Source organism: Brachyhypopomus gauderio, unplaced genomic scaffold, assembly GCF_052324685.1.
Source record: "Brachyhypopomus gauderio isolate BG-103 unplaced genomic scaffold, BGAUD_0.2 sc159, whole genome shotgun sequence".
NCBI classification, from domain to species: Eukaryota; Metazoa; Chordata; class Actinopteri; order Gymnotiformes; family Hypopomidae; genus Brachyhypopomus; species Brachyhypopomus gauderio.
Genome location: NW_027506980.1, coordinates 234,328 through 252,348, shown reverse-complemented (window position 1 = coordinate 252,348; position 18,021 = coordinate 234,328). Strand labels below are relative to the sequence as shown.

The window sequence follows — 18,021 nt, the reverse complement described above, 5'->3', positions numbered from 1 at the left end:
CACTTTTGATGGTTGTCACATCAGGGGTTGATTGCATATTGTCAGACAGTGGACGAAGAATCTCTATAGAGACAAAGGGGTGAGATCTGAAAGAAGCATCTTTTCTCTCAGCCCTCATTATCCCTCCCTCCTCTCTGGACCTGTATGTGTGTGTATGTATGTGTGTGTATGTGTGTGTGTGTGTGTGTGTATGTGTGTGTTTGTGTGTGTTTCACCCAATCATGGGGACATGATGCTAAAAATGCTAAAAATGCTATAAAAGATGGCAAAGCGATTCTCAGTTCAGACTGCCTTCCAGCTGATATTGGAAGAGACAGAGGATTTTGATGATGATTCAGAAGAGGAAATTTCAGGATCACATTTCTGAAATATCAGAGTCTGATACTGATAATGAAAAGGAGGATGAGCAGCAGCCAGCTCCGTTAGCACCAGCCCGTGAGCAGCTAGCCATAGGACCAGCCTGTCAGCCAGCATGATTTATGATTGATTTCCTTATTGTGTTACATTTTAATAAAAAAGTAACTAATAAATAAATAAGAGAGCAAACTAATTTAACATATGTATTGTTTATTTTACTTGCAATTGGGCTGAATCTGCTGATTATTTTAACAAAAATTGCAATGGGTCCCCCACACCCAGCTGGACCCCAAGAATGTAGACCACGCCTGGATCTCATCAGGGTTAAAGTGTTTCCCTTTAGTCTGAGTACATCAGCTGAAGGCAGCTTAACTTCTTTTTTGGTTCTTGAAGTCTTTTTTTATTCTCATCCGAAAGGCATAGCCTATTCTGTTCCAGAAAACATTGGGGATTCCAATGTATCAATGACCTAGTTGGGAAAATAATTGCTGAACTCTGTAATGATCCTGATCTCAGCAGTACCAAGTGCCACAAAGGTCCACAAATCAGTTTACTCATGTATTTTATTGCCTATGGTTTGGTTTGTAAATGTGTGTTGGTGATATGTATGCATTCATGATAGCACATTTTCTGGACAAAATGCGTCTTGGAGCAGCTCCTGCAGTGCTTCCATCAAATCTGTTTTGAATAGGTTTTGGGTGCATTTTCACAAATAATTTGAAAAGCGTCTTATCTAAGAGGACATAACCCTGCAACTGAATGCAAGGGAGCTACACTGTGTAAACTGGTGAAAATCATACACATTCCGATGACTGGTGGACAAAAGGATCAAAACTTTGACAGGAAAAGGGTCTACAAACTGACCTTTTGTTTGAAGACCTGCAGGTCTTGACAAGTGAGAAATTGAAGGAAGGGCGAATTTTAGACAAGCTAGCAGAAAAGTGTGAGTGACATTGATGTTGCATCCTTTATGCATTGGCTCATTTCATCAAAAGCCAGCAAACAGGAGGAATGTGCTTGTTGGGTTTTTCTTTTGAGGAAGAACTATGTAAGCACAGCAGCATCTGGTCTCTGTGGCGCAATCGGTTAGCGCGTTCGGCTGTTAACCGAAAGGATGGTGGTTCGAGCCCACCCAGGGACGATGTATGTTCCTTTCTCTTCTTTTTTAGACGTATTTTGTGCAAACAGATTAACTAAATTTCAACATTTCACTCAAACAAATCAGCCTCTCGCCCAACGTGGGGCTCGAACTCACGACCCTGAGATTAAGAGTCTCATGCTCTACCGACTGAGCTAGCCGGGCGATTTTTGTAGGACCCCAAAGGCACTTGCTGTCGCCACATGTTGACATGTTGAGCAGGACCTGAGCTATGTTTGTGGAATTTGTGCAGAAATTAAAGACCTTCACCCTTAAACATTCACTAAACCTGGTGCATGATCTCACATCCCAGAGATTGAGAATCTGGCAAACTAACAATCGAACTGGTCAGGTAACAGCAGCATTTGAAGTGGGGTCAAAAAGGTACCATTAAAGGCACTTGACATCCCAGCTCAGTTTCGTTGCATAGCCTCTTTATAGTTGTTGAAAAAACGTTTTGTAGCGGAAGAAAACATTAATTTACTGGAAGACAATCCAGTGATCGCTATTAATATCAAAGTAAAACATGTACTCTGTCCTGATAAAATTTTGAGCATGTGCATTTCACCTTGGGATTTAAAGTGTTTCCCTTTAGTCTGAGTGCATCAGCTGAAGGCAGCTTAACTTCTTTTTTGGTTCTTGAAGTCTTTTTTTATTCTCGTCCGAAAGGCATAGCCTATTCTGTTCCAGAAAACATTGGGGATTCCAATGTATCAATGACCTAGTTGGGAAAATAATTGCTGAACTCTGTAATGATCCTGATCTCAGCAGTACCAAGTGCCACAAAGGTCCACAAATCAGTTTACTCATGTATTTTATTGCCTATGGTTTGGTTTGTAAATGTGTGTTGGTGATATGGATGCATTCATGATAGCACATTTTCTGGACAAAATGCGTCTTGGAGCAGCTCCTGCAGTGCTTCCATCAAATCTGTTTTGAATAGGTTTTGGGTGCATTTTCACAAATAATTTGAAAAGCGTCTTATCTAAGAGGACATAACCCTGCAACTGAAGGCAAGGGAGCTACACTGTGTAAACTGGTGAAAATCATACACATTCCGATGACTGGTGGACAAAAGGATCAAAACTTTGACAGGAAAAGGGTCTACAAACTGACCTTTTGTTTGAAGACCTGCAGGTCTTGACAAGTGAGAAATTGAAGGAAGGGCGAATTTTAGACAAGCTAGCAGAAAAGTGTGAGTGACATTGATGTTGCATCCTTTATGCATTGGCTCATTTCATCAAAAGCCAGCAAACAGGAGGAATGTGCTTGTTGGGTTTTTCTTTTGAGGAAGAACTATGTAAGCACAGCAGTATCTGGTCTCTGTGGCGCAATCGGTTAGCGCGTTCGGCTGTTAACCGAAAGGATGGTGGTTCGAGCCCACCCAGGGACGATGTATGTTCCTTTCTCTTCTTTTTTAGACGTATTTTGTGTAAACAGATTAACTAAATTTCAACATTTCACTCAAACAAATCAGCCTCTCGCCCAACGTGGGGCTCGAACCCACGACCCTGAGATTAAGAGTCTCATGCTCTACCGACTGAGCTAGCCGGGCGATTTTTGTAGGACCCCAAAGGCACTTGCTGTCGCCACATGTTGACATGTTGAGCAGGACCTGAGCTATGTTTGTGGAATTTGTGCAGAAATTAAAGACCTTCACCCTTAAACATTCACTAAACCTGGTGCATGATCTCACATCCCAGAGATTGAGAATCTGGCAAACTAACAATCGAACTGGTCAGGTAACAGCAGCATTTGAAGTGGGGTCAAAAAGGTACCATTAAAGGCACTTGACATCCCAGCTCAGTTTCGTTGCATAGCCTCTTTATAGTTGTTGAAAAAACGTTTTGTAGCGGAAGAAAACATTAATTTACTGGAAGACAATCCAGTGATCGCTCTTAATATCAAAGTAAAACATGTACTCTGTCCTGATAAAATTTTGAGCATGTGCATTTCACCTTGGGATTTAAAGTGTTTCCCTTTAGTCTGAGTACATCAGCTGAAGGCAGCTTAACTTCTTTTTTGGTTCTTGAAGTCTTTTTTTATTCTCATCCGAAAGGCATAGCCTATTCTGTTCCAGAAAACATTGGGGATTCCAATGTATCAATGACCTAGTTGGGAAAATAATTGCTGAACTCTGTAATGATCCTGATCTCAGCAGTACCAAGTGCCACAAAGGTCCACAAATCAGTTTACTCATGTATTTTATTGCCTATGGTTTGGTTTGTAAATGTGTGTTGGTGATATGGATGCATTCATGATAGCACATTTTCTGGACAAAATGCGTCTTGGAGCAGCTCCTGCAGTGCTTCCATCAAATCTGTTTTGAATAGGTTTTGGGTGCATTTTCACAAATAATTTCAAAAGCGTCTTATCTAAGAGGACATAACCCTGCAACTGAAGGCAAGGGAGCTACACTGTGTAAACTGGTGAAAATCATACACATTCCGATGACTGGTGGACAAAAGGATCAAAACTTTGACAGGAAAAGGGTCTACAAACTGACCTTTTGTTTGAAGACCTGCAGGTCTTGACAAGTGAGAAATTGAAGGAAGGGCGAATTTTAGACAAGCTAGCAGAAAAGTGTGAGTGACATTGATGTTGCATCCTTTATGCATTGGCTCATTTCATCAAAAGCCAGCAAACAGGAGGAATGTGCTTGTTGGGTTTTTCTTTTGAGGAAGAACTATGTAAGCACAGCAGCATCTGGTCTCTGTGGCGCAATCGGTTAGCGCGTTCGGCTGTTAACCGAAAGGATGGTGGTTCGAGCCCACCCAGGGACGATGTATGTTCCTTTCTCTTCTTTTTTAGACGTATTTTGTGCAAACAGATTAACTAAATTTCAACATTTCACTCAAACAAATCAGCCTCTCGCCCAACGTGGGGCTCGAACCCACGACCCTGAGATTAAGAGTCTCATGCTCTACCGACTGAGCTAGCCGGGCGATTTTTGTAGGACCCCAAAGGCACTTGCTGTCGCCACATGTTGACATGTTGAGCAGGACCTGAGCTATGTTTGTGGAATTTGTGCAGAAATTAAAGACCTTCACCCTTAAACATTCACTAAACCTGGTGCATGATCTCACATCCCAGAGATTGAGAATCTGGCAAACTAACAATCGAACTGGTCAGGTAACAGCAGCATTTGAAGTGGGGTCAAAAAGGTACCATTAAAGGCACTTGACATCCCAGCTCAGTTTCGTTGCATAGCCTCTTTATAGTTGTTGAAAAAACGTTTTGTAGCGGAAGAAAACATTAATTTACTGGAAGACAATCCAGTGATCGCTCTTAATATCAAAGTAAAACATGTACTTTGTCCTGATAAAATTTTGAGCATGTGCATTTCACCTTGGGATTTAAAGTGTTTCCCTTTAGTCTGAGTACATCAGCTGAAGGCAGCTTAACTTCTTTTTTGGTTCTTGAAGTCTTTTTTTATTCTCATCCGAAAGGCATAGCCTTTTCTGTTCCAGAAAACATTGGGGATTCCAATGTATCAATGACCTAGTTGGGAAAATAATTGCTGAACTCTGTAATGATCCTGATCTCAGCAGTACCAAGTGCCACAAAGGTCCACAAATCAGTTTACTCATGTATTTTATTGCCTATGGTTTGGTTTGTAAATGTGTGTTGGTGATATGGATGCATTCATGATAGCACATTTTCTGGACAAAATGCGTCTTGGAGCAGCTCCTGCAGTGCTTCCATCAAATCTGTTTTGAATAGGTTTTGGGTGCATTTTCACAAATAATTTCAAAAGCGTCTTATCTAAGACGACATAACCCTGCAACTGAAGGCAAGGGAGCTACACTGTGTAAACTGGTGAAAATCATACACATTCCGATGACTGGTGGACAAAAGGATCAAAACTTTGACAGGAAAAGGGTCTACAAACTGACCTTTTGTTTGAAGACCTGGAGGTCTTGACAAGTGAGAAATTGAAGGAAGGGCGAATTTTAGACAAGCTAGCAGAAAAGTGTGAGTGACATTGATGTTGCATCCTTTATGCATTGGCTCATTTCATCAAAAGCCAGCAAACAGGAGGAATGTGCTTGTTGGGTTTTTCTTTTGAGGAAGAACTATGTAAGCACAGCAGCATCTGGTCTCTGTGGCGCAATCGGTTAGCGCGTTCGGCTGTTAACCGAAAGGATGGTGGTTCGAGCCCACCCAGGGACGATGTATGTTCCTTTCTCTTCTTTTTTAGACGTATTTTGTGCAAACAGATTAACTAAATTTCAACATTTCACTCAAACAAATCAGCCTCTCGCCCAACGTGGGGCTCGAACCCACGACCCTGAGATTAAGAGTCTCATGCTCTACCGACTGAGCTAGCCGGGCGATTTTTGTAGGACCCCAAAGGCACTTGCTGTCGCCACATGTTGACATGTTGAGCAGGACCTGAGCTATGTTTGTGGAATTTGTGCAGAAACTAAAGACCTTCACCCTTAAACATTCACTAAACCTGGTGCATGATCTCACATCCCAGAGATTGAGAATCTGGCAAACTAACAATCGAACTGGTCAGGTAACAGCAGCATTTGAAGTGGGGTCAAAAATGTACCATTAAAGGCACTTGACATCTCAGCTCAGTTTCGTTGCATAGCCTCTTTATAGTTGTTGAAAAAACGTTTTGTAGCGGAAGAAAACATTAATTTACTGGAAGACAATCCAGTGATCGCTCTTAATATCAAAGTAAAACATGTACTCTGTCCTGATAAAATTTTGAGCATGTGCATTTCACCTTGGGATTTAAAGTGTTTCCCTTTAGTCTGAGTGCATCAGCTGAAGGCAGCTTAACTTCTTTTTTGGTTCTTGAAATCTTTTTTTATTCTCATCCGAAAGGCATAGCCTATTCTGTTTCAGAAAACATTGGGGATTCCAATGTATCAATGACCTAGTTGGGAAAATAATTGCTGAACTCTGTAATGATCCTGATCTCAGCAGTACCAAGTGCCACAAAGGTCCACAAATCAGTTTACTCATGTATTTTATTGCCTATGGTTTGGTTTGTAAATGTGTGTTGGTGATATGGATGCATTCATGATAGCACATTTTCTGGACAAAATGCGTCTTGGAGCAGCTCCTGCAGTGCTTCCATCAAATCTGTTTTGAATAGGTTTTGGGTGCATTTTCACAAATAATTTCAAAAGCGTCTTATCTAAGAGGACATAACCCTGCAACTGAAGGCAAGGGAGCTACACTGTGTAAACTGGTGAAAATCATACACATTCCGATGACTGGTGGACAAAAGGATCAAAACTTTGACAGGAAAAGGGTCTACAAACTGACCTTTTGTTTGAAGACCTGCAGGTCTTGACAAGTGAGAAATTGAAGGAAGGGCGAATTTTAGACAAGCTAGCAGAAAAGTGTGAGTGACATTGATGTTGCATCCTTTATGCATTGGCTCATTTCATCAAAAGCCAGCAAACAGGAGGAATGTGCTTGTTGGGTTTTTCTTTTGAGGAAGAACTATGTAAGCACAGCAGCATCTGGTCTCTGTGGCGCAATCGGTTAGCGCGTTCGGCTGTTAACCGAAAGGATGGTGGTTCGAGCCCACCCAGGGACGATGTATGTTCCTTTCTCTTCTTTTTTAGACGTATTTTGTGCAAACAGATTAACTAAATTTCAACATTTCACTCAAACAAATCAGCCTCTCGCCCAACGTGAGGCTCGAACTCACGACCCTGAGATTAAGAGTGTCATGCTCTACCGACTGAGCTAGCCGGGCGATTTTTGTAGGACCCCAAAGGCACTTGCTGTCACCACATGTTGACATGTTGAGCAGGACCTGAGCTATGTTTGTGGAATTTGTGCAGAAATTAAAGACCTTCACCCTTAAACATTCACTAAACCTGGTGCATGATCTCACATCCCAGAGATTGAGAATCTGGCAAACTAACAATCGAACTGGTCAGGTAACAGCAGCATTTGAAGTGGGGTCAAAAAGGTACCATTAAAGGCACTTGACATCCCAGCTCAGTTTCGTTGCATAGCCTCTTTATAGTTGTTGAAAAAACGTTTTGTAGCGGAAGAAAACATTAATTTACTGGAAGACAATCCAGTGATCGCTATTAATATCAAAGTAAAACATGTACTCTGTCCTGATAAAATTTTGAGCATGTGCATTTCACCTTGGGATTTAAAGTGTTTCCCTTTAGTCTGAGTGCATCAGCTGAAGGCAGCTTAACTTCTTTTTTGGTTCTTGAAGTCTTTTTTTATTCTCATCCGAAAGGCATAGCCTATTCTGTTCCAGAAAACATTGGGGATTCCAATGTATCAATGACCTAGTTGGGAAAATAATTGCTGAACTCTGTAATGATCCTGATCTCAGCAGTACCAAGTGCCACAAAGGTCCACAAATCAGTTTACTCATGTATTTTATTGCCTATGGTTTGGTTTGTAAATGTGTGTTGGTGATATGGATGCATTCATGATAGCACATTTTCTGGACAAAATGCGTCTTGGAGCAGCTCCTGCAGTGCTTCCATCAAATCTGTTTTGAATAGGTTTTGGGTGCATTTTCACAAATAATTTCAAAAGCGTCTTATCTAAGAGGACATAACCCTGCAACTGAAGGCAAGGGAGCTACACTGTGTAAACTGGTGAAAATCATACACATTCCGATGACTGGTGGACAAAAGGATCAAAACTTTGACAGGAAAAGGGTCTACAAACTGACCTTTTGTTTGAAGACCTGCAGGTCTTGACAAGTGAGAAATTGAAGGAAGGGCGAATTTTAGACAAGCTAGCAGAAAAGTGTGAGTGACATTGATGTTGCATCCTTTATGCATTGGCTCATTTCATCAAAAGCCAGCAAACAGGAGGAATGTGCTTGTTGGGTTTTTCTTTTGAGGAAGAACTATGTAAGCACAGCAGCATCTGGTCTCTGTGGCGCAATCGGTTAGCGCGTTCGGCTGTTAACCGAAAGGATGGTGGTTCGAGCCCACCCAGGGACGATGTATGTTCCTTTCTCTTCTTTTTTAGACGTATTTTGTGCAAACAGATTAACTAAATTTCAACATTTCACTCAAACAAATCAGCCTCTCGCCCAACGTGGGGCTCGAACCCACGACCCTGAGATTAAGAGTCTCATGCTCTACCGACTGAGCTAGCCGGGCGATTTTTGTAGGACCCCAAAGGCACTTGCTGTCGCCACATGTTGACATGTTGAGCAGGACCTGAGCTATGTTTGTGGAATTTGTGCAGAAATTAAAGACCTTCACCCTTAAACATTCACTAAACCTGGTGCATGATCTCACATCCCAGAGATTGAGAATCTGGCAAACTAACAATCGAACTGGTCAGGTAACAGCAGCATTTGAAGTGGGGTCAAAAAGGTACCATTAAAGGCACTTGACATCCCAGCTCAGTTTCGTTGCATAGCCTCTTTATAGTTGTTGAAAAAACGTTTTGTAGCGGAAGAAAACATTAATTTACTGGAAGACAATCCAGTGATCGCTCTTAATATCAAAGTAAAACATGTACTCTGTCCTGATAAAATTTTGAGCATGTGCATTTCACCTTGGGATTTAAAGTGTTTCCCTTTAGTCTGAGTACATCAGCTGAAGGCAGCTTAACTTCTTTTTTGGTTCTTGAAGTCTTTTTTTATTCTCATCCGAAAGGCATAGCCTTTTCTGTTCCAGAAAACATTGGGGATTCCAATGTATCAATGACCTAGTTGGGAAAATAATTGCTGAACTCTGTAATGATCCTGATCTCAGCAGTACCAAGTGCCACAAAGGTCCACAAATCAGTTTACTCATGTATTTTATTGCCTATGGTTTGGTTTGTAAATGTGTGTTGGTGATATGGATGCATTCATGATAGCACATTTTCTGGACAAAATGCGTCTTGGAGCAGCTCCTGCAGTGCTTCCATCAAATCTGTTTTGAATAGGTTTTGGGTGCATTTTCACAAATAATTTCAAAAGCGTCTTATCTAAGACGACATAACCCTGCAACTGAAGGCAAGGGAGCTACACTGTGTAAACTGGTGAAAATCATACACATTCCGATGACTGGTGGACAAAAGGATCAAAACTTTGACAGGAAAAGGGTCTACAAACTGACCTTTTGTTTGAAGACCTGGAGGTCTTGACAAGTGAGAAATTGAAGGAAGGGCGAATTTTAGACAAGCTAGCAGAAAAGTGTGAGTGACATTGATGTTGCATCCTTTATGCATTGGCTCATTTCATCAAAAGCCAGCAAACAGGAGGAATGTGCTTGTTGGGTTTTTCTTTTGAGGAAGAACTATGTAAGCACAGCAGCATCTGGTCTCTGTGGCGCAATCGGTTAGCGCGTTCGGCTGTTAACCGAAAGGATGGTGGTTCGAGCCCACCCAGGGACGATGTATGTTCCTTTCTCTTCTTTTTTAGACGTATTTTGTGCAAACAGATTAACTAAATTTCAACATTTCACTCAAACAAATCAGCCTCTCGCCCAACGTGGGGCTCGAACCCACGACCCTGAGATTAAGAGTCTCATGCTCTACCGACTGAGCTAGCCGGGCGATTTTTGTAGGACCCCAAAGGCACTTGCTGTCGCCACATGTTGACATGTTGAGCAGGACCTGAGCTATGTTTGTGGAATTTGTGCAGAAACTAAAGACCTTCACCCTTAAACATTCACTAAACCTGGTGCATGATCTCACATCCCAGAGATTGAGAATCTGGCAAACTAACAATCGAACTGGTCAGGTAACAGCAGCATTTGAAGTGGGGTCAAAAATGTACCATTAAAGGCACTTGACATCTCAGCTCAGTTTCGTTGCATAGCCTCTTTATAGTTGTTGAAAAAACGTTTTGTAGCGGAAGAAAACATTAATTTACTGGAAGACAATCCAGTGATCGCTCTTAATATCAAAGTAAAACATGTACTCTGTCCTGATAAAATTTTGAGCATGTGCATTTCACCTTGGGATTTAAAGTGTTTCCCTTTAGTCTGAGTGCATCAGCTGAAGGCAGCTTAACTTCTTTTTTGGTTCTTGAAGTCTTTTTTTATTCTCATCCGAAAGGCATAGCCTATTCTGTTTCAGAAAACATTGGGGATTCCAATGTATCAATGACCTAGTTGGGAAAATAATTGCTGAACTCTGTAATGATCCTGATCTCAGCAGTACCAAGTGCCACAAAGGTCCACAAATCAGTTTACTCATGTATTTTATTGCCTATGGTTTGGTTTGTAAATGTGTGTTGGTGATATGGATGCATTCATGATAGCACATTTTCTGGACAAAATGCGTCTTGGAGCAGCTCCTGCAGTGCTTCCATCAAATCTGTTTTGAATAGGTTTTGGGTGCATTTTCACAAATAATTTCAAAAGCGTCTTATCTAAGAGGACATAACCCTGCAACTGAAGGCAAGGGAGCTACACTGTGTAAACTGGTGAAAATCATACACATTCCGATGACTGGTGGACAAAAGGATCAAAACTTTGACAGGAAAAGGGTCTACAAACTGACCTTTTGTTTGAAGACCTGCAGGTCTTGACAAGTGAGAAATTGAAGGAAGGGCGAATTTTAGACAAGCTAGCAGAAAAGTGTGAGTGACATTGATGTTGCATCCTTTATGCATTGGCTCATTTCATCAAAAGCCAGCAAACAGGAGGAATGTGCTTGTTGGGTTTTTCTTTTGAGGAAGAACTATGTAAGCACAGCAGCATCTGGTCTCTGTGGCGCAATCGGTTAGCGCGTTCGGCTGTTAACCGAAAGGATGCTGGTTCGAGCCCACCCAGGGACGATGTATGTTCCTTTCTCTTCTTTTTTAGACGTATTTTGTGCAAACAGATTAACTAAATTTCAACATTTCACTCAAACAAATCAGCCTCTCGCCCAACGTGGGGCTCGAACCCACGACCCTGAGATTAAGAGTCTCATGCTCTACCGACTGAGCTAGCCGGGCGATTTTTGTAGGACCCCAAAGGCACTTGCTGTCGCCACATGTTGACATGTTGAGCAGGACCTGAGCTATGTTTGTGGAATTTGTGCAGAAATTAAAGACCTTCACCCTTAAACATTCACTAAACCTGGTGCATGATCTCACATCCCAGAGATTGAGAATCTGGCAAACTAACAATCGAACTGGTCAGGTAACAGCAGCATTTGAAGTGGGGTCAAAAAGGTACCATTAAAGGCACTTGACATCCCAGCTCAGTTTCGTTGCATAGCCTCTTTATAGTTGTTGAAAAAACGTTTTGTAGCGGAAGAAAACATTAATTTACTGGAAGACAATCCAGTGATCGCTCTTAATATCAAAGTAAAACATGTACTCTGTCCTGATAAAATTTTGAGCATGTGCATTTCACCTTGGGATTTAAAGTGTTTCCCTTTAGTCTGAGTACATCAGCTGAAGGCAGCTTAACTTCTTTTTTGGTTCTTGAAGTCTTTTTTTATTCTCATCCGAAAGGCATAGCCTATTCTGTTCCAGAAAACATTGGGGATTCCAATGTATCAATGACCTAGTTGGGAAAATAATTGCTGAACTCTGTAATGATCCTGATCTCAGCAGTACCAAGTGCCACAAAGGTCCACAAATCAGTTTACTCATGTATTTTATTGCCTATGGTTTGGTTTGTAAATGTGTGTTGGTGATATGGATGCATTCATGATAGCACATTTTCTGGACAAAATGCGTCTTGGAGCAGCTCCTGCAGTGCTTCCATCAAATCTGTTTTGAATAGGTTTTGGGTGCATTTTCACAAATAATTTCAAAAGCGTCTTATCTAAGAGGACATAACCCTGCAACTGAAGGCAAGGGAGCTACACTGTGTAAACTGGTGAAAATCATACACATTCCGATGACTGGTGGACAAAAGGATCAAAACTTTGACAGGAAAAGGGTCTACAAACTGACCTTTTGTTTGAAGACCTGCAGGTCTTGACAAGTGAGAAATTGAAGGAAGGGCGAATTTTAGACAAGCTAGCAGAAAAGTGTGAGTGACATTGATGTTGCATCCTTTATGCATTGGCTCATTTCATCAAAAGCCAGCAAACAGGAGGAATGTGCTTGTTGGGTTTTTCTTTTGAGGAAGAACTATGTAAGCACAGCAGCATCTGGTCTCTGTGGCGCAATCGGTTAGCGCGTTCGGCTGTTAACCGAAAGGATGGTGGTTCGAGCCCACCCAGGGACGATGTATGTTCCTTTCTCTTCTTTTTTAGACGTATTTTGTGCAAACAGATTAACTAAATTTCAACATTTCACTCAAACAAATCAGCCTCTCGCCCAACATGGGGCTCGAACCCACGACCCTGAGATTAAGAGTCTCATGCTCTACTGACTGAGCTAGCCGGGCGATTTTTGTAGGACCCCAAAGGCACTTGCTGTCGCCACATGTTGACATGTTGAGCAGGACCTGAGCTATGTTTGTGGAATTTGTGCAGAAATTAAAGACCTTCACCCTTAAACATTCACTAAACCTGGTGCATGATCTCACATCCCAGAGATTGAGAATCTGGCAAATCAACAATCGAACTGGTCAGGTAACAGCAGCATTTGAAGTGGGGTCAAAAAGGTACCATTAAAGGCACTTGACATCTCAGCTCAGTTTCGTTGCATAGCCTCTTTATAGTTGTTGAAAAAACGTTTTGTAGCGGAAGAAAACATTAATTTACTGGAAGACAATCCAGTGATCGCTCTTAATATCAAAGTAAAACATGTACTCTGTCCTGATAAAATTTTGAGCATGTGCATTTCACCTTGGGATTTAAAGTGTTTCCCTTTAGTCTGAGTGCATCAGCTGAAGGCAGCTTAACTTCTTTTTTGGTTCTTGAAGTCTTTTTTTATTCTCATCCGAAAGGCATAGCCTATTCTGTTCCAGAAAACATTGGGGATTCCAATGTATCAATGACCTAGTTGGGAAAATAATTGCTGAACTCTGTTATGATCCTGATCTCAGCAGTACCAAGTGCCACAAAGGTCCACAAATCAGTTTACTCATGTATTTTATTGCCTATGGTTTGGTTTGTAAATGTGTGTTGGTGATATGGATGCATTCATGATAGCACATTTTCTGGACAAAATGCGTCTTGGAGCAGCTCCTGCAGTGCTTCCATCAAATCTGTTTTGAATAGGTTTTGGGTGCATTTTCACAAATAATTTCAAAAGCGTCTTATCTAAGAGGACATAACCCTGCAACTGAAAGCAAGGGAGCTACTCTGTGTAAACTGGTGAAAATCATACACATTCCGATGACTGGTGGACAAAAGGATCAAAACTTTGACAGGAAAAGGGTCTACAAACTGACCTTTTGTTTGAAGACCTGCAGGTCTTGACAAGTGAGAAATTGAAGGAAGGGCGAATTTTAGACAAGCTAGCAGAAAAGTGTGAGTGACATTGATGTTGCATCCTTTATGCATTGGCTCATTTCATCAAAAGCCAGCAAACAGGAGGAATGTGCTTGTTGGGTTTTTCTTTTGAGGAAGAACTATGTAAGCACAGCAGCATCTGGTCTCTGTGGCGCAATCGGTTAGCGCGTTCGGCTGTTAACCGAAAGGATGGTGGTTCGAGCCCACTCAGGGAGGATGTATGTTCCTTTCTCTTCTTTTTTAGACGTATTTTGTGCAAACAGATTAACTAAATTTCAACATTTCACTCAAACAAATCAGCCTCTCGCCCAACGTGGGGCTCGAACCCACGACCCTGAGATTAAGAGTCTCATGCTCTACCGACTGAGCTAGCCGGGCGATTTTTGTAGGACCCCAAAGGCACTTGCTGTCGGCACATGTTGACATGTTGAGCAGGACCTGAGCTATGTTTGTGGAATTTGTGCAGAAACTAAAGACCTTCACCCTTAAACATTCACTAAACCTGGTGCATGATCTCACATCCCAGAGATTGAGAATCTGGCAAACTAACAATCGAACTGGTCAGGTAACAGCAGCATTTGAAGTGGGGTCAAAAATGTACCATTAAAGGCACTTGACATCTCAGCTCAGTTTCGTTGCATAGCCTCTTTATAGTTGTTGAAAAAACGTTTTGTAGCGGAAGAAAACATTAATTTACTGGAAGACAATCCAGTGATCGCTCTTAATATCAAAGTAAAACATGTACTCTGTCCTGATAAAATTTTGAGCATGTGCATTTCACCTTGGGATTTAAAGTGTTTCCCTTTAGTCTGAGTGCATCAGCTGAAGGCAGCTTAACTTCTTTTTTGGTTCTTGAAGTCTTTTTTTATTCTCATCCGAAAGGCATAGCCTATTCTGTTCCAGAAAACATTGGGGATTCCAATGTATCAATGACCTAGTTGGGAAAATAATTGCTGAACTCTGTAATGATCCTGATCTCAGCAGTACCAAGTGCCACAAAGGTCCACAAATCAGTTTACTCATGTATTTTATTGCCTATGGTTTGGTTTGTAAATGTGTGTTGGTGATATGGATGCATTCATGATAGCACATTTTCTGGACAAAATGCGTCTTGGAGCAGCTCCTGCAGTGCTTCCATCAAATCTGTTTTGAATAGGTTTTGGGTGCATTTTCACAAATAATTTCAAAAGCGTCTTATCTAAGAGGACATAACCCTGCAACTGAAGGCAAGGGAGCTACACTGTGTAAACTGGTGAAAATCATACACATTCCGATGACTGGTGGACAAAAGGATCAAAACTTTGACAGGAAAAGGGTCTACAAACTGACCTTTTGTTTGAAGACCTGCAGGTCTTGACAAGTGAGAAATTGAAGGAAGGGCGAATTTTAGACAAGCTAGCAGAAAAGTGTGAGTGACATTGATGTTGCATCCTTTATGCATTGGCTCATTTCATCAAAAGCCAGCAAACAGGAGGAATGTGCTTGTTGGGTTTTTCTTTTGAGGAAGAACTATGTAAGCACAGCAGCATCTGGTCTCTGTGGCGCAATCGGTTAGCGCGTTCGGCTGTTAACCGAAAGGATGGTGGTTCGAGCCCACCCAGGGACGATGTATGTTCCTTTCTCTTCTTTTTTAGACGTATTTTGTGCAAACAGATTAACTAAATTTCAACATTTCACTCAAACAAATCAGCCTCTCGCCCAACGTGGGGCTCGAACCCACGACCCTGAGATTAAGAGTCTCATGCTCTACCGACTGAGCTCGCCGGGCGATTTTTGTAGGACCCCAAAGGCACTTGCTGTCGCCACATGTTGACATGTTGAGCAGGACCTGAGCTATGTTTGTGGAATTTGTGCAGAAATTAAAGACCTTCACCCTTAAACATTCACTAAACCTGGTGCATGATCTCACATCCCAGAGATTGAGAATCTGGCAAACTAACAATCGAACTGGTCAGGTAACAGCAGCATTTGAAGTGGGGTCAAAAAGGTACCATTAAAGGCACTTGACATCCCAGCTCAGTTTCGTTGCATAGCCTCTTTATAGTTGTTGAAAAAACGTTTTGTAGCGGAAGAAAACATTAATTTACTGGAAGACAATCTAGTGATCGCTCTTAATATCAAAGTAAAACATGTACTCTGTCCTGATAAAATTTTGAGCATGTGCATTTCACCTTGGGATTTAAAGTGTTTCCCTTTAGTCTGAGTACATCAGCTGAAGGCAGCTTAACTTCTTTTTTGGTTCTTGAAGTCTTTTTTTATTCTCATCCGAAAGGCATAGCCTATTCTGTTCCAGAAAACATTGGGGATTCCAATGTATCAATGACCTAGTTGGGAAAATAATTGCTGAACTCTGTTATGATCCTGATCTCAGCAGTACCAAGTGCCACAAAGGTCCACAAATCAGTTTACTCATGTATTTTATTGCCTATGGTTTGGTTTGTAAATGTGTGTTGGTGATATGGATGCATTCATGATAGCACATTTTCTGGACAAAATGCGTCTTGGAGCAGCTCCTGCAGTGCTTCCATCAAATCTGTTTTGAATAGGTTTTGGGTGCATTTTCACAAATAATTTCAAAAGCGTCTTATCTAAGAGGACATAACCCTGCAACTGAAAGCAAGGGAGCTACTCTGTGTAAACTGGTGAAAATCATACACATTCCGATGACTGGTGGACAAAAGGATCAAAACTTTGACAGGAAAAGGGTCTACAAACTGACCTTTTGTTTGAAGACCTGCAGGTCTTGACAAGTGAGAAATTGAAGGAAGGGCGAATTTTAGACAAGCTAGCAGAAAAGTGTGAGTGACATTGATGTTGCATCCTTTATGCATTGGCTCATTTCATCAAAAGCCAGCAAACAGGAGGAATGTGCTTGTTGGGTTTTTCTTTTGAGGAAGAACTATGTAAGCACAGCAGCATCTGGTCTCTGTGGCGCAATCGGTTAGCGCGTTCGGCTGTTAACCGAAAGGATGGTGGTTCGAGCCCACTCAGGGACGATGTATGTTCCTTTCTCTTCTTTTTTAGACGTATTTTGTGCAAACAGATTAACTAAATTTCAACATTTCACTCAAACAAATCAGCCTCTCGCCCAACGTGGGGCTCGAACCCACGACCCTGAGATTAAGAGTCTCATGCTCTACCGACTGAGCTAGCCGGGCGATTTTTGTAGGACCCCAAAGGCACTTGCTGTCGCCACATGTTGACATGTTGAGCAGGACCTGAGCTATGTTTGTGGAATTTGTGCAGAAACTAAAGACCTTCACCCTTAAACATTCACTAAACCTGGTGCATGATCTCACATCCCAGAGATTGAGAATCTGGCAAACTAACAATCGAACTGGTCAGGTAACAGCAGCATTTGAAGTGGGGTCAAAAATGTACCATTAAAGGCACTTGACATCTCAGCTCAGTTTCGTTGCATAGCCTCTTTATAGTTGTTGAAAAAACGTTTTGTAGCGGAAGAAAACATTAATTTACTGGAAGACAATCCAGTGATCGCTCTTAATATCAAAGTAAAACATGTACTCTGTCCTGATAAAATTTTGAGCATGTGCATTTCACCTTGGGATTTAAAGTGTTTCCCTTTAGTCTGAGTACATCAGCTGAAGGCAGCTTAACTTCTTTTTTGGTTCTTGAAGTCTTTTTTTATTCTCATCCGAAAGGCATAGCCTATTCTGTTCCAGAAAACATTGGGGATTCCAATGTATCAATGACCTAGTTGGGAAAATAATTGCTGAACTCTGTAATGATCCTGATCTCAGCAGTACCAAGTGCCACAAAGGTCCACAAATCAGTTTACTCATGTATTTTATTGCCTATGGTTTGGTTTGTAAATGTGTGTTGGTGATATGGATGCATTCATGATAGCACATTTTCTGGACAAAATGCGTCTTGGAGCAGCTCCTGCAGTGCTTCCATCAAATCTGTTTTGAATAGGTTTTGGGTGCATTTTCACAAATAATTTCAAAAGCGTCTTATCTAAGACGACATAACCCTGCAACTGAAGGCAAGGGAGCTACACTGTGTAAACTGGTGAAAATCATACACATTCCGATGACTGGTGGACAAAAGGATCAAAACTTTGACAGGAAAAGGGTCTACAAACTGACCTTTTGTTTGAAGACCTGCAGGTCTTGACAAGTGAGAAATTGAAGGAAGGGCGAATTTTAGACAAGCTAGCAGAAAAGTGTGAGTGACATTGATGTTGCATCCTTTATGCATTGGCTCAT

At 41.5% G+C, this 18,021-nt stretch overlaps 18 non-coding genes across 18 annotated transcripts; 9 read left to right on the top strand and 9 right to left on the bottom strand.

The window, feature by feature from the left end:
• The first annotated feature begins 1,424 nt into the window (after positions 1-1,424).
• On the top strand, positions 1,425-1,498 carry trnan-guu (transfer RNA asparagine (anticodon GUU)). Its single transcript has one exon. It is a non-coding gene; the product is annotated as a tRNA-Asn (tRNA).
• Positions 1,499-1,587: 89 nt separating this feature from the next.
• Positions 1,588-1,660, bottom strand: trnak-cuu (transfer RNA lysine (anticodon CUU)). Its single transcript has one exon. It is a non-coding gene; the product is annotated as a tRNA-Lys (tRNA).
• Positions 1,661-2,814: 1,154 nt separating this feature from the next.
• Positions 2,815-2,888, top strand: trnan-guu (transfer RNA asparagine (anticodon GUU)). The gene has a single exon. It is a non-coding gene; the product is annotated as a tRNA-Asn (tRNA).
• Positions 2,889-2,977: 89 nt separating this feature from the next.
• On the bottom strand, positions 2,978-3,050 carry trnak-cuu (transfer RNA lysine (anticodon CUU)). The gene has a single exon. It is a non-coding gene; the product is annotated as a tRNA-Lys (tRNA).
• A 1,154-nt stretch (positions 3,051-4,204) lies between these two features.
• Positions 4,205-4,278, top strand: trnan-guu (transfer RNA asparagine (anticodon GUU)). The gene has a single exon. It is a non-coding gene; the product is annotated as a tRNA-Asn (tRNA).
• An 89-nt stretch (positions 4,279-4,367) lies between these two features.
• trnak-cuu (transfer RNA lysine (anticodon CUU)) lies at positions 4,368-4,440 on the bottom strand. Its single transcript has one exon. It is a non-coding gene; the product is annotated as a tRNA-Lys (tRNA).
• A 1,154-nt stretch (positions 4,441-5,594) lies between these two features.
• On the top strand, positions 5,595-5,668 carry trnan-guu (transfer RNA asparagine (anticodon GUU)). Its single transcript has one exon. It is a non-coding gene; the product is annotated as a tRNA-Asn (tRNA).
• Positions 5,669-5,757: 89 nt separating this feature from the next.
• Positions 5,758-5,830, bottom strand: trnak-cuu (transfer RNA lysine (anticodon CUU)). The gene has a single exon. It is a non-coding gene; the product is annotated as a tRNA-Lys (tRNA).
• Positions 5,831-6,984: 1,154 nt separating this feature from the next.
• trnan-guu (transfer RNA asparagine (anticodon GUU)) lies at positions 6,985-7,058 on the top strand. Its single transcript has one exon. It is a non-coding gene; the product is annotated as a tRNA-Asn (tRNA).
• A 1,316-nt stretch (positions 7,059-8,374) lies between these two features.
• trnan-guu (transfer RNA asparagine (anticodon GUU)) lies at positions 8,375-8,448 on the top strand. The gene has a single exon. It is a non-coding gene; the product is annotated as a tRNA-Asn (tRNA).
• An 89-nt stretch (positions 8,449-8,537) lies between these two features.
• Positions 8,538-8,610, bottom strand: trnak-cuu (transfer RNA lysine (anticodon CUU)). Its single transcript has one exon. It is a non-coding gene; the product is annotated as a tRNA-Lys (tRNA).
• Positions 8,611-9,764: 1,154 nt separating this feature from the next.
• trnan-guu (transfer RNA asparagine (anticodon GUU)) lies at positions 9,765-9,838 on the top strand. The gene has a single exon. It is a non-coding gene; the product is annotated as a tRNA-Asn (tRNA).
• Positions 9,839-9,927: 89 nt separating this feature from the next.
• trnak-cuu (transfer RNA lysine (anticodon CUU)) lies at positions 9,928-10,000 on the bottom strand. The gene has a single exon. It is a non-coding gene; the product is annotated as a tRNA-Lys (tRNA).
• Positions 10,001-11,317: 1,317 nt separating this feature from the next.
• trnak-cuu (transfer RNA lysine (anticodon CUU)) lies at positions 11,318-11,390 on the bottom strand. Its single transcript has one exon. It is a non-coding gene; the product is annotated as a tRNA-Lys (tRNA).
• A 1,154-nt stretch (positions 11,391-12,544) lies between these two features.
• Positions 12,545-12,618, top strand: trnan-guu (transfer RNA asparagine (anticodon GUU)). The gene has a single exon. It is a non-coding gene; the product is annotated as a tRNA-Asn (tRNA).
• Positions 12,619-14,097: 1,479 nt separating this feature from the next.
• trnak-cuu (transfer RNA lysine (anticodon CUU)) lies at positions 14,098-14,170 on the bottom strand. Its single transcript has one exon. It is a non-coding gene; the product is annotated as a tRNA-Lys (tRNA).
• A 1,154-nt stretch (positions 14,171-15,324) lies between these two features.
• trnan-guu (transfer RNA asparagine (anticodon GUU)) lies at positions 15,325-15,398 on the top strand. The gene has a single exon. It is a non-coding gene; the product is annotated as a tRNA-Asn (tRNA).
• A 1,479-nt stretch (positions 15,399-16,877) lies between these two features.
• On the bottom strand, positions 16,878-16,950 carry trnak-cuu (transfer RNA lysine (anticodon CUU)). Its single transcript has one exon. It is a non-coding gene; the product is annotated as a tRNA-Lys (tRNA).
• Positions 16,951-18,021: the final 1,071 nt, after the last annotated feature.